The following is a 12142-nucleotide window of genomic DNA, read 5'->3' on the forward strand; positions in this document are numbered from 1 at the left end:
TATATCAAAATATTATGTTGCATTTCAATTTATAAAGCATTTGTTTATGATGGTTTTGATAAAATGAAAAATGTTATGAAACTTTTATAAAACTTTTCTTTAAAAACTACTTTCATTAAAAAAATAAATATGCAATATTTTGTATTTACTGGCTATCAGTAAGTTAAATTTATTTGATTTGTATTTTGCTAAAATCCAAAATTAATTTCTTTTAGTTTTCTAGGTTTTATTATTGTATTCTGTTTTTAACAAATTTATTTTTTCCGGTCTATATCCAATGCTGATGCTACTAGGTTTGTCATACTTGTATCCAGTTTTTTAACATTTTGCTTTCCACATCCTAATTTATCGCATTTACTTTCATTTTTGAGTGGAGATATTACCAATAAAGATAGTCTTTAAACTTTAGATTTAGATTTTAAAAACCAACTCTTAATGCAATTGAAGTGTTTTACACTCAAATTATAATGATATGTAAATTATATTATATGCATAAAACTAAATAGATATTCCAAAATCAAATAAATTGAATTAAGACAATGATTATATCATCTAAGGTAAAACTGAGTATATTTTAGATATATATATATATATATATATATATATATATATATATATATATATATATATATATGTATGTATATATATATATATATATATATATATATATATATATATATGTATATATATATATATATATATATATATGTATATATATATATATATATATATATATATATATATATATATATATATATATATATATATATATATATATATATGTATATATATATATATATATATATATATATATATATATATATATATATATATATATATATATATATATATATATATATATATGCACACACACACACACATATATACATTTATATTATAAATTATATATGTCAATATATATTTGTATTATGACTTTTAAACTTTTTGTAAATAATTAATTTCCTGTGTCATAAATTGATGAACTTTTACCAAAAAGTAATGAAAATTGGTCTTATTCTGATTAATTTTTCGAAAAAGATCACCCACAACATAAAATTTTTTTCAAAAAGAAAACACTACATTTAGAAAGCTGGTCACTGTACTTTGATGGTAAACATATTAGTCACCAAAAACATCAAGTGTTATTGTTGAAGAATAAACAAAGAGAAGTTAAGTTACAAGCACTAGATCTGCCAGAAGGAAAAGCAGACAAATCAGATCACTCTCCATAAAATTGCACAAAGTAATTTGCATTACTCTGTGCAATTATTGATGATGACAAAGAAAATGTATTACTTGCAAACAATTTCTCATACCCGTTCAGTCAATGAAGAAAAATATAAGCACTTTTAAAAAAACCTAATTAGCTGCAACTCTAGATTGCACTCACATGATGCAGTGCTACTATGATATTGACTTAAGCAATGATTTAAACTGGGTTGCCTGGATATAAACAGCTAGCGCAGTTTCAATTATCACTTTAACATCTTCATCACACTCCCTAGATTCAAAAAAAATTGTGCTTTGTCAGTCACAATAATTGTAATGAAACTGCTGAGCAAATAAAACCATGTTATAAAGAATCAAAATTTGTTGTATACTGGGGCAGAAAATTGATCTCTGCAGTTTAACTTTAATTGATTGTCTAAATATCTGGCTTATATCTGCAGCATATGGCAATAGCAAACCTCTTGACATTGTCTGGGGACTGGACAAGTCACCACTGATGCTGTTCTTCTGCAGCTCAAGTGTAAATCTATCATTATAGGAGTGTGCTTTGATACCATATCAAGCAACACAGGATGACAAAATGGAGCTTTTTAAGTAATGGAGAACTGAGAGAATTTAATGCACATGTAGACACCATATGCATGAAATTCTCTTGGACTATCCAATAAGCACAAAGTCATCTTTTTCAATACTGTTGTCATATTTGAGCTGATTCTTCTAATGATACTCTTTCTTTCTTTAAGACAAGGTCTAAAAACCCATTGTAAATGTAGTTGGACATCTTATTAACAAACTGAAGAAATATGGTGACACAGTTATTAGTAAGCTTGGTTTGAATATTAAATCCTCCCAATGACAACTCGAGTGTTTTTTGAAACAACTGGATGTGATAATAGTTTTACTAGCCCATTAATGAAGGACTTGCCTAAAATGTTGTAACATGAATAAGTGCTGTCTATCATCACTAAACCATAAATAGTTTAGTGATTTTATGACTGTACTGAACAGGGTATATTTATTATACTTATGTTTGGGATCAAGTAACCTAAATTTGAATATCCCAAAACATTTAAGAGCTCTTGACTATTCTTTGAAGTTGTATTAAAAATATAAAACTTCCATATTTTAAAAATTTAAATATAATATATAATATAATTACCTTGGGCTCCAGTTTGGCCAGCTCTTTCTGAACCAGCCAAGTCAACAACATTCTAGAAAAAGTTTTACAAAAACAAATAAAATTAACATATCAAATTCAAAACATTTTGAAAATAAAAATGTGTAAACAGTTACTAGCTCAGCAGCTATGATGGTACCATTAGCTTCCATACTGTTGTTTAGTTCTGAGATTTCTCTACTTTCTATAACCTATCAAATAATAAATAACTATACTTAAAAAACCACCATATTTGTAATTAAAAACAAATAATATAAAAATAAATTATATTCACACTTTTAGCCTTTTATGGAGGTTTTAAATCTCCTTAAAAGGAATAAGAACTTTTAAATATTCTCACTTTAAAATCAAAAACAAGGAATACAATAATAAGAAATACCAGTCTAAAAAATAATTAAGAAATACCAGTCTAAAAATAATAAGAAATACCAGTCTAAAAAATAATAAGAATTACCAGTCTAAAAATAATTAGAAATACCAGTCTAAAAATAATACCAGTCTAAAAGTTAATAAGAAATACCAGTCTAAAAATAATACCAGTCTAAAAATAATAAGAAATACCAGTCTAAAAATAATACCAGTCTAAAAATTAATAAGAAATACCAGTCTAAAAATAATACCAGTCTAAAAATAATACCAGTCTAAAAATTAATAAGAAATACCAGTCTAAAAATAATAAGAAATACCAGTCTAAAAATTAAATGAGAACGACTACTCCTTTCATTCATGTTTGTAATGCCAATTTTTCGATTAACTAAATATAAGAAAATATAGAAATATAAGAACTTTCTATATCATAATTCTGTGAAATTAATATATGCTCAATAACTTTTACTGTAGTTATTTTGCACATTTATTTAAAAACAAATCCATGAGGCACTTTTAAAATTTTTCTAATAATATTCAAAATTACTTAACACTGTCAAATTATTAATAAGTAATAAATATATTAGTAATAAATTATATATGATTGTTAAAAAATAGATTTAAAAAATATATAAAATGCTATGTTAGTGTTGCATGATAAAGAAGCTTATTATCAGCACTTTTTAGAACAATTAAAACCCATAATCCTACTGTATCAAAATAATGTCACTGTTAATGCATCAGTCCCCAACTTTTATGAAATCAATTCCATCAAAACATTCTTAGGTAAGAAGCTTAAGAAGACACAATCTTATTACTGGTCTTATAAATTTCTTTTTATCACTTAACTTTCACAATTCTGACACATTATCTTTACTTTTGTAAAGATGACTCTTTTGTAATTCTACTGAGCGACCAATGTATGGCTGATACGATGTCATCTATTTTAATTTTGCATTTTGTTTTTTTTTATTTGATTTATAACATTTTGAAAAGGAAGAAAGCTGGAACTAAAGAAAGTTGGAACTAAAAAAGTTTCTAAATTTGTATCATTTTTTCAAAATGATACAAAATTAGAAACTTTTTTAGTTCCAACTCAGTCCTTAAAATCAGGAACTAAACAAACTTTCAGCACATCAGTAATATTGGTTTTTAGTATTGATGCTACTGTACATTTTGCATCAAATCATAAAACCTTGACCATTATTTCAAATACACCAACAAGATGAGATCTTAATGGACCATTTAAGTGGCACTTGATTCTTTTGAAGATCTATTAACTTTATTCTTATCTAAGTAATAACAAATTTTAGTTCACAGATATTGTAAACTAATAGAAATTATCTGTTGATAATTACTTTTCATAATTTTTTACAAACCGAATTTGTTTCACTGTCCGTCAAAACAACAAATGGTATTCCTGTTCTGTTTACCAAGCAATAAAAAGCATGGAGGAATAAATTTGTATCAAAGTTTCTGGCACTTTTGAGATGTACTGCATGAGATAATAAAAAAAATTAACAAGCAAAAGTATCTTTAATTTCGGGTCTTCTTCATACCCTGCATAGTAAGAAAGGGTACAGCAAAACCAACACAAACTCTAAAAAATCCACATACTGGTTCTTTTAAGCAAATTCTTGATAGAAGTGCAATTGTTGGTTGACATTTTTTTATTTTACATTTGTCGCAATTTGATTCACAGATTTCTTCTTATCTTTGTCTTTGACCTAATATTGTTCTGATAACTTTGTCAACAGTTAATTAGTTCCCAGTAATCAGTAAGTTCCCGTTACATGATTTCCTTTGACGATTTTTAACTGTCAGTTTTGTAATTATATGACCTCTTGTCAAAATTATTCAATACTTAAAATTAAAGTCCAAGTAATACATGTTTTGCAATCGATTACAAGAACACAGTAAACCATCTTCATTGATTTTTGGATTTAAAAAAATAGTTTTGCATAATATTGATACCATGTTTTCTTTTTTAATGTTGTTATATTTATTTTTTAATCTTTCCTGTTTAGCCTTAATTTAATGTTTAGCTTTAGCAATAATGTACATTTTGACAGTTACTTATAAAGTGATGTATCCATCAGTTTATCCTTACAAGTATTTTCTAACATAAGAATTTATTTACATAAAGCAATTGAGCAGTAACTTCATTGCATAACACAAAATTCATCAACACATTCTATTTTACTTCAACGTGAGCCTCTTGCGTGACTTCAATGTAATTGTGTGGTCATTTTTCTTCTAAAGAATGCAAAAAAACTTGATCCATCATACTGTCATATTTAAACTCCTTCACTGATATTTAAACTCCTTCGCTGATATTTAAACTCCTTCACTGATATTTAAACTCCTTCACTGATATTTAAATTCTTTCACTGATATTTAAACTCCCTCACTGATATTCCTCTAGTTAGTAAACCAGCTATATAAACTTTTGTTGACACCTCCATTCTTTTAGTTCAGTTTTGATTAAATTAATCTGATACGGCCGGCAACAAACAGCCTAAACTTTTGACTTTGATTACTAATCCACCAGAAAACAATAAGACTATTACACCCTATAGTTACATATTTTTTCAAGCGAGCTTCAAAACTTTAACAATCTTCTCTACAAGTCGTAAACCAAGAACAGCTCAAAATAATTCAAGCCTTTGCATACTAATAGACTGCAATAACTCAATAACTCAACTAATAGATCGCAACTCACTCAAATACTTATGATGGGCAACTATTATACTTTTGTTTATTTTATACTTTATTAATCTTTTCGTTCTATGAATTAAAAGACACATCCATAAAAATGTGTATCAATCTATTTGCAACAGTTCAAGATATTTGCAGGCTTCTAGGAATGTTTATTATTTGAAGATATTTTAGTTCTTAAAACCATTGATCAACATCAAAAACATTCTTTTTAGGAATTTTATCCTAATTGAGTTTATCAACCCATAATTTTTGCATAATAATTTTGATGCAAATGATATAGGGTGATAAAGATACCAACAAGTCAAATGTTAAATTTTTTTTTTTAATTGTCCAGTATATAAGATACACAAGAGGCAAATTAAGCGATCACGAATTGCAATGGCAAAAGCTTGAAAGAATGTTACTTGAAACAATCTATAAAAATTATAAAAATTATAAAACTATAAAAATTGCTAATTTTTATATTCCTGGGTAAAAGTTTTTATGAAAAAGGTTTCATCAAAGTTTAAAAATGATGTTGATACAAAATAACCTGGTCAGACGAGTACGATATATAAAAAACATAATATGTATACAGGGCTCGAAATAGGCGTCGGACATTGGACATTGTCTGGCACTTGTCCGGTAAAAAACGACATCTATCAGTCATTTTGTCTGACATATATTTTATATGCATTGATTTTCTAATCATTTTAGTTGTTCCAAAATTATTAATAAATTCAGTATTGTGTATAAACTTTATTGTTTTAACAATTTATTTTTTATCCAAAACAAAATTGAAGTTGAACGTACGGCTACATAAACAAAATATGTCATTTTTTTGAGTTCATTCATTTTTTAAAAGACGCTAAAGCATTACAGTTTTTTTGAATTAAGTAGCCTGGTTTTTATCATTCATATTAAAACGTTGCAATTAGTTATTAATTTAAATTTATAGTTTTAGTTTTTTCTTTTTTTTTTTTATCCTATGGTTTTATAAATTTCAAAACAATATTTTAGCTTTTAAAACCTCTTTTAAAATTATTTTCTAAAAATTTTAATCTTAGAGTTTTTTTTAATGCTTATAGAAACCAGTACTTTTTACTACGCTATTTGAGTTGTTATGTAACATTTGATTTTGCACTAAAAAATTTCGCTATTAAAGTGTTTATAAAATTAAAAAGTTTGAAAAGATTTAAATACATATTTATATAAATGTAATTACATATAATATACTTTGATAATTTAAATAAAATGTGTTTATTGTAAACATTATAATTAATTTGTTACTTTATTTAATAAAGTAATAAGTAAATTTAATAATTTATTTATTTAATATATTTACATAGTAATTGATGTATTTAATAATTTTTATTTTTATTATACATTTTTATTACATATTAAATTATATATTTAATAATCACATAACTTATGTATTTAATATTTATGTAATAAACTATGTATTTAATAATTGACAAAGCATTTCGCATAATATAGTAATTTTTAAAAAACGTAATATAATTATATTTTCCTTTTCAAATTTATATATATATATATATATATACATTTATTTATACTTTCAAACACTTTAAAGATATCAATTAAAATTAACAACAATCGTTGTATTGCAAAAGTATTAATAAAAATTTCCTTACTTATTCCCTTTTGTACCAAATCCATTGTGCTTTCATATGAAATGACAGTGTGAGTTGTGAGATTTTCAACAACAACATCATTTTCAGAATTTGTTAAAATTTTAATGTTTTCTTTCTTACTTGCCAAAAGATCTGTTATTTCCTAAAATAAAACATACTATATATATGATATATTTAGAATATTAGTAAATATAAAACAAAATATCCATGAATCGATTAAAAAAAAGAAAAAGAAACAAAATAAAAAAGAATTATTTTAAATATTTAAAATCAATCACAAGTGCTAACTAACATATATAAACTTTCTTGATTCAATACAATATACAGTCTTTTCTGTTTAAAATTTAATGCCAGCGCACAAAAAAACGCTGGCAGGATGGTCATTTTTAAGTTAGCCTGCGCGATTTAAAAATTTCATTTTGTCTGCTATTTAAAATATAATAAAAATAACAAAAAGAATGCTTCAAATAAATACTAGATAAAATAATTTTAAAAAAATCTGGTAAAAAAAAGCCATATTTTATAAAAGTTAAACAAATTAACAAATTGCAATTTAAAACAAAACTCTTATATTTTTTCACAAGCGCTTTTTTATGTCAATATTTTGCGGGCATGTGAGCAAGCACAAAAAAACTTGAGCGTGAAAGCACTGGCTAAACGGAGAAGACTGAATACACAATACATAATTGCTTAAAAATTAATGATAACGTAGTAACAAGAAAGGGCAACAGTAATACAGCTGAATATAGCCAATACAAACTAATAGAGCTAAATTCTTTTAATACAAGTCATAAAAATTTCTGAGGCAGCCTTAATATTTTGAATAAAGTTTAAAATTAAAACCTTGTACTGAATGTGCTGAACATGAATGAAAAAAATTGAGTTTTATCTGAATTAAAGTTCACCAGCCACTGTGAGCCCCATGCTGTAGCAGAAGTGAGATCCTTTACAAGCTCAAATGCCCCTTCCAAGCGATCAGAGGGTGTTGGTTTCTTATCACGACAAGAATAAATGGTAGTATCATCAGCAAACAATGCCACCTTAGATGTGAGAATATCTGGAAGATTGTTAATGTAAATTAAAAAGAGTATAGGGCCAAGGATAGAACCTTGAGGAACCCCTGAAGTAACAGAATAAAAAGAAGAGTGTTGTCCATCGAGGACAACTTTTATGCTACGATTGGAAAGGAAGGATTCAATGATCTTAAAGATGTTGCTGGATACACCATAAGAAGAAAGCTTATGGAGAAGACCAGCATGCCAAACTTTATCAAAAGCTTTTGAAATGTCAAGAGCGATGGCCTTAACCTCTCCACCTTTATCTAATGCAAAGTTTTTAGCAAACAATTCGACTTTGTCTTTAGGTGAGGTGATAAAGTCTGAACCATACAAGAGAGGTGGAATTATAGATTTGCCCTTATTATTGATATTATTAAAGATTCTCCAGAAGTCACTAGAGCCTAATTTTTGAGATGAGATGCGAGATTTCATGACCTGAGAACAGCGGGTTTTGGCGTTAGACAAATCCTTTTTACAACTGTTTCTAGCAGTAATAAACAGACGTCTGTTTTCTGGAGAATTGTTTTGCTGATAAATATGGAAGTAACGGTTTCGATTGGCAATCGAAGCAGCACAGTGTGAGGAAAACCATGAAGGAGAGCGAGGCTTGACCTGGAATCGTCGAGAGGGAATAAAAGATTCCATGCCAGCCTGAATCCACGAAGTTATGTAAGAAGCACAATTGTCGACAGGAAGACAAAAGATTTCTACCCAAGGGCCATCACAAAGAAAATCACGGAAAGAATCCCAGTCAGCTTTACTGTAGTTGTAAGAGGTTCGATAATAGGGGGATTCAGGTGATGAAGAAGAATGAGATATTAGTTTTAGAGAGATCAAACTGTGATCAGAAGAACCTAAGGGTGAATGTGGAGAAACTGAGCACTGACTAGGATCAGAAACGAGACATAAGTCGAGTAGAGAAGGTTGATGATTCGGGTTGTCAGGAAAGCGAGTTGGAAAGTTGACTATTTGAGTTAGGGATTGAGAAAGGCAAAAGTTGTGGGCTTTAATGCCTGCAGAGTCTCTGAGCCAAGCCATTCAGAGTGGTGAGCATTAAAGTCACCGACAACAAATATATTAGCTGATGGATAAAGAGAGAGAGCTTGGTCAATATGATCAGAAATAACGTCAAAAAGAGTGCAGTCTTGAGATGAAGGAGAGCGATATAGAACAAAGAGAAAGGCAATAGAATGAAGTGGTGCTAAACGAAAGTACATGAAAGAATAGTCTGTGGATTCAAACCTAGTTTCACAACAAATGGGTGAATTCTTACAAATGTAAATGCCGAGGCCAAGCATGTGACTATTGGAGTCTTTACGAATTAGAGGAAGATAACCATCAACACTAAGATCACAAGATGAGACAGCCGAATTCAAATTAGTCTCACAAAGAGCAAGTAGGTCTGGTGAACTTTGCAAGAGATAAGACTCAACAGAAGAAAAGTTACTTTGAAGACCACAAATATTAGTGAATGATAGGTTTAAAAAACTTGGTGATGATGATGGTTTTTTGTGTTTTATAGTTTTTGGTACTTTATTCATTTTTAAATTAGATTGAAGAACTTGACTCAAAGCATAGATAGTACTCAGAACACCGTTTAATAGCCCAAGCAATTGCCTCATTACTACTAATAAACCCTAAGCCGTAGCAAAGGACTCCAAATGTGGCCTCCGCAATGCACATCAAAAGTACAAACAGGGACACCATCCATGTGCAACATGGCACTGTTAATACTTTGATATTTTTCAGCTGTTGATGGAATCAGCCTCTCTGAGAGCTACCACAGAGTTCGGGAAACCTGACTACCAGCCGGCCTCAGAACCATAAAACTGAGTTTTAGAGCTGTACCCTCATTAGGAGATAATAATGAATTGCCTAGTCATAAAAACTGAGACACAAGCAAAACCCATGCATTTAGTCAAGAAGATCCAGCATTCAACATCCTAAACTGGAAACAATGTATTAAAAATACATCTGCGCCAGCCTAATAGATGAAGAAGGGGTGCGAGGCCTAGGAGGCCTTCTACAAGACAGTAGCCGGGTGCATTTAACATCTGCCCAAGATGAGTATTTTTATCGAGACACCATCTCTAGCCTTTACTCAACCAAGAGCCCCAAGGCAGGGGGTGTTTTTATGATGAAATGATGATGAAACCTAAGTAAATGTAAAATAATGCATTTTAGTAGGTATAATCAAAAACTATACTAGCCTTGACTACGATCATAACATAAGAATTCGAACTGAAGGTTCAGATTCAGAAAAAGATCTAGGCGTTATGACATTTACTGATGAAAAATACAGCCAACATATTAATTACTGCACCAACAGAGCTAACAGAATGCTAGTTTTGACTAAACACACTTTTGAATTCTGCACCACCGCAATTGCTGAAATATTGTATAAAGCCTTTGTTCAACCGCTTCTAGAATATGTGGCAACAATGTGGAATCCATCAAAAAATACAATATAGCAGTTCTTGAAAAAGTTCAAAAAATAGCAACTCAAACAAGAAGCCTCTCACATCTAAGTTATGAACCACGATAAAAAAGGTTTAATTGCTACAATGCAAGAAACTCATAGATTTAATCGAGTGCTTCAAAATTGTCCACGGTTTCATTCAAGTTAAGTGGTGTATATCTACGTCAAAAGTAATAATAAAACCTGATGAGTTAATAGAGCAATCTGCAGAAGAAATCCCATTCAATTAAAAAAGGAATTAATAAAAGAATGTTGTTCATTGAGAGAATTTCATTCTTAATAGAATAGCCACTGTATGGAATCGTCTTCCACTGCCTATCATGCTACCTACATCAGTAAAAATATTCAAAAAATGATTAGACAAATATATTAGAAGCAAACATTAGTCACCGGCTGATATAGAGCGTGCTAATTACACACTCTCGTTTAACATTATAAACATTTAAATTATTTTGATTGTTATTTTGTTAAATTTCAGCAATAAAAGTTATTATCATTATTATTATTAAATCAGAAGTACAAAAGTATAAATATTTATGTAAAAAAGATATAAATTTCCTTAAAATATATTGTTATTAAAGAAAATTAAAAAATTGTTTCGGCTATTTAAAAAGAGGGAAATGGAAATAGCTAAAAAAATTTGTCAGAAATATTTATGCAAATTATGCTATTGAAATTAAAACTTCTCTCACAACCTAATAAAAACCAAGGTTTTCAAAAACAGAATATGAAAGTATATATCCCAGTGATTCAAAAAGATCACTTCTCCATATACCCGCCTCGTATGTATGGTCTTGTTAAAGCTCACAAACCTGAAAAAGTTTATCCTATGAGAGTAGTTATATCAGCTATCGACACATCTAATTATAGAATATTGAACAACTTAGTACAAAAAATACAACTTGTCTTAAACAAAAATTAAACATGTCTGTAAAATTCTTTTGATTTTATTAGTAAAGCAAATTCATGGGTTCAAGTTTCATTTGATGTAATAAACCTGTATCCATCAATACCATTAAAGGAAGCCACTTTAATTCTTGTAGGCCAATTAAATAAAGATGATTCCTACAAATATTCCACCAAGCTTACTATATCTGAAACAAGACAACTCATAGAGCTTTGTTTATGCTGTTCTTATTTCCTGTGAAACAACGAAATCTATGAACTTGAGAATTCTGGTCCTTCAGGTCTTTCATTCATGGTCGTACTTGCAGAATCTTTTTTACAACATGAACAAAACGCTTTCAAAATTGCAATGGCAGTAAATTGTCAGTTAATTCTAAACTGTTTTTAACACTACAAGAAATTTTTGTATAATTTTTACGAGCTGATGATCCTGGTAACCATAATCCAGCGAAAATTTCTAATAATAAATTATTAATTGTATTAAGAGAATTTGTATTACTTGATGTTTTCTTACTAACATAACATATGCTCTTATACACAATGTCAACACTAAAGTTGGCATTGTTTATAA

The 12142-nt window shown here is 28.6% G+C and overlaps 1 long non-coding RNA gene across 1 annotated transcript; it reads right to left on the minus strand.

Annotated features, from left to right (window-relative positions):
- Positions 1–2384: 2384 nt before the first annotated feature.
- Positions 2385–7269, minus strand: LOC136085108 (uncharacterized). The gene is made up of 4 exons (XR_010641084.1): positions 7129–7269; positions 3094–3161; positions 2524–2598; positions 2385–2441 (listed from the first exon to the last, which is right to left on the minus strand). It is a non-coding gene; the product is annotated as an uncharacterized LOC136085108 (long non-coding RNA).
- Between the last annotated feature and the right edge of the window lie 4873 nt (positions 7270–12142).

The sequence above is a fragment of the Hydra vulgaris genome, chromosome 09 (genome assembly GCF_038396675.1).
Source record: "Hydra vulgaris chromosome 09, alternate assembly HydraT2T_AEP".
In the NCBI taxonomy this organism is placed as follows: Eukaryota; Metazoa; Cnidaria; class Hydrozoa; order Anthoathecata; family Hydridae; genus Hydra; species Hydra vulgaris.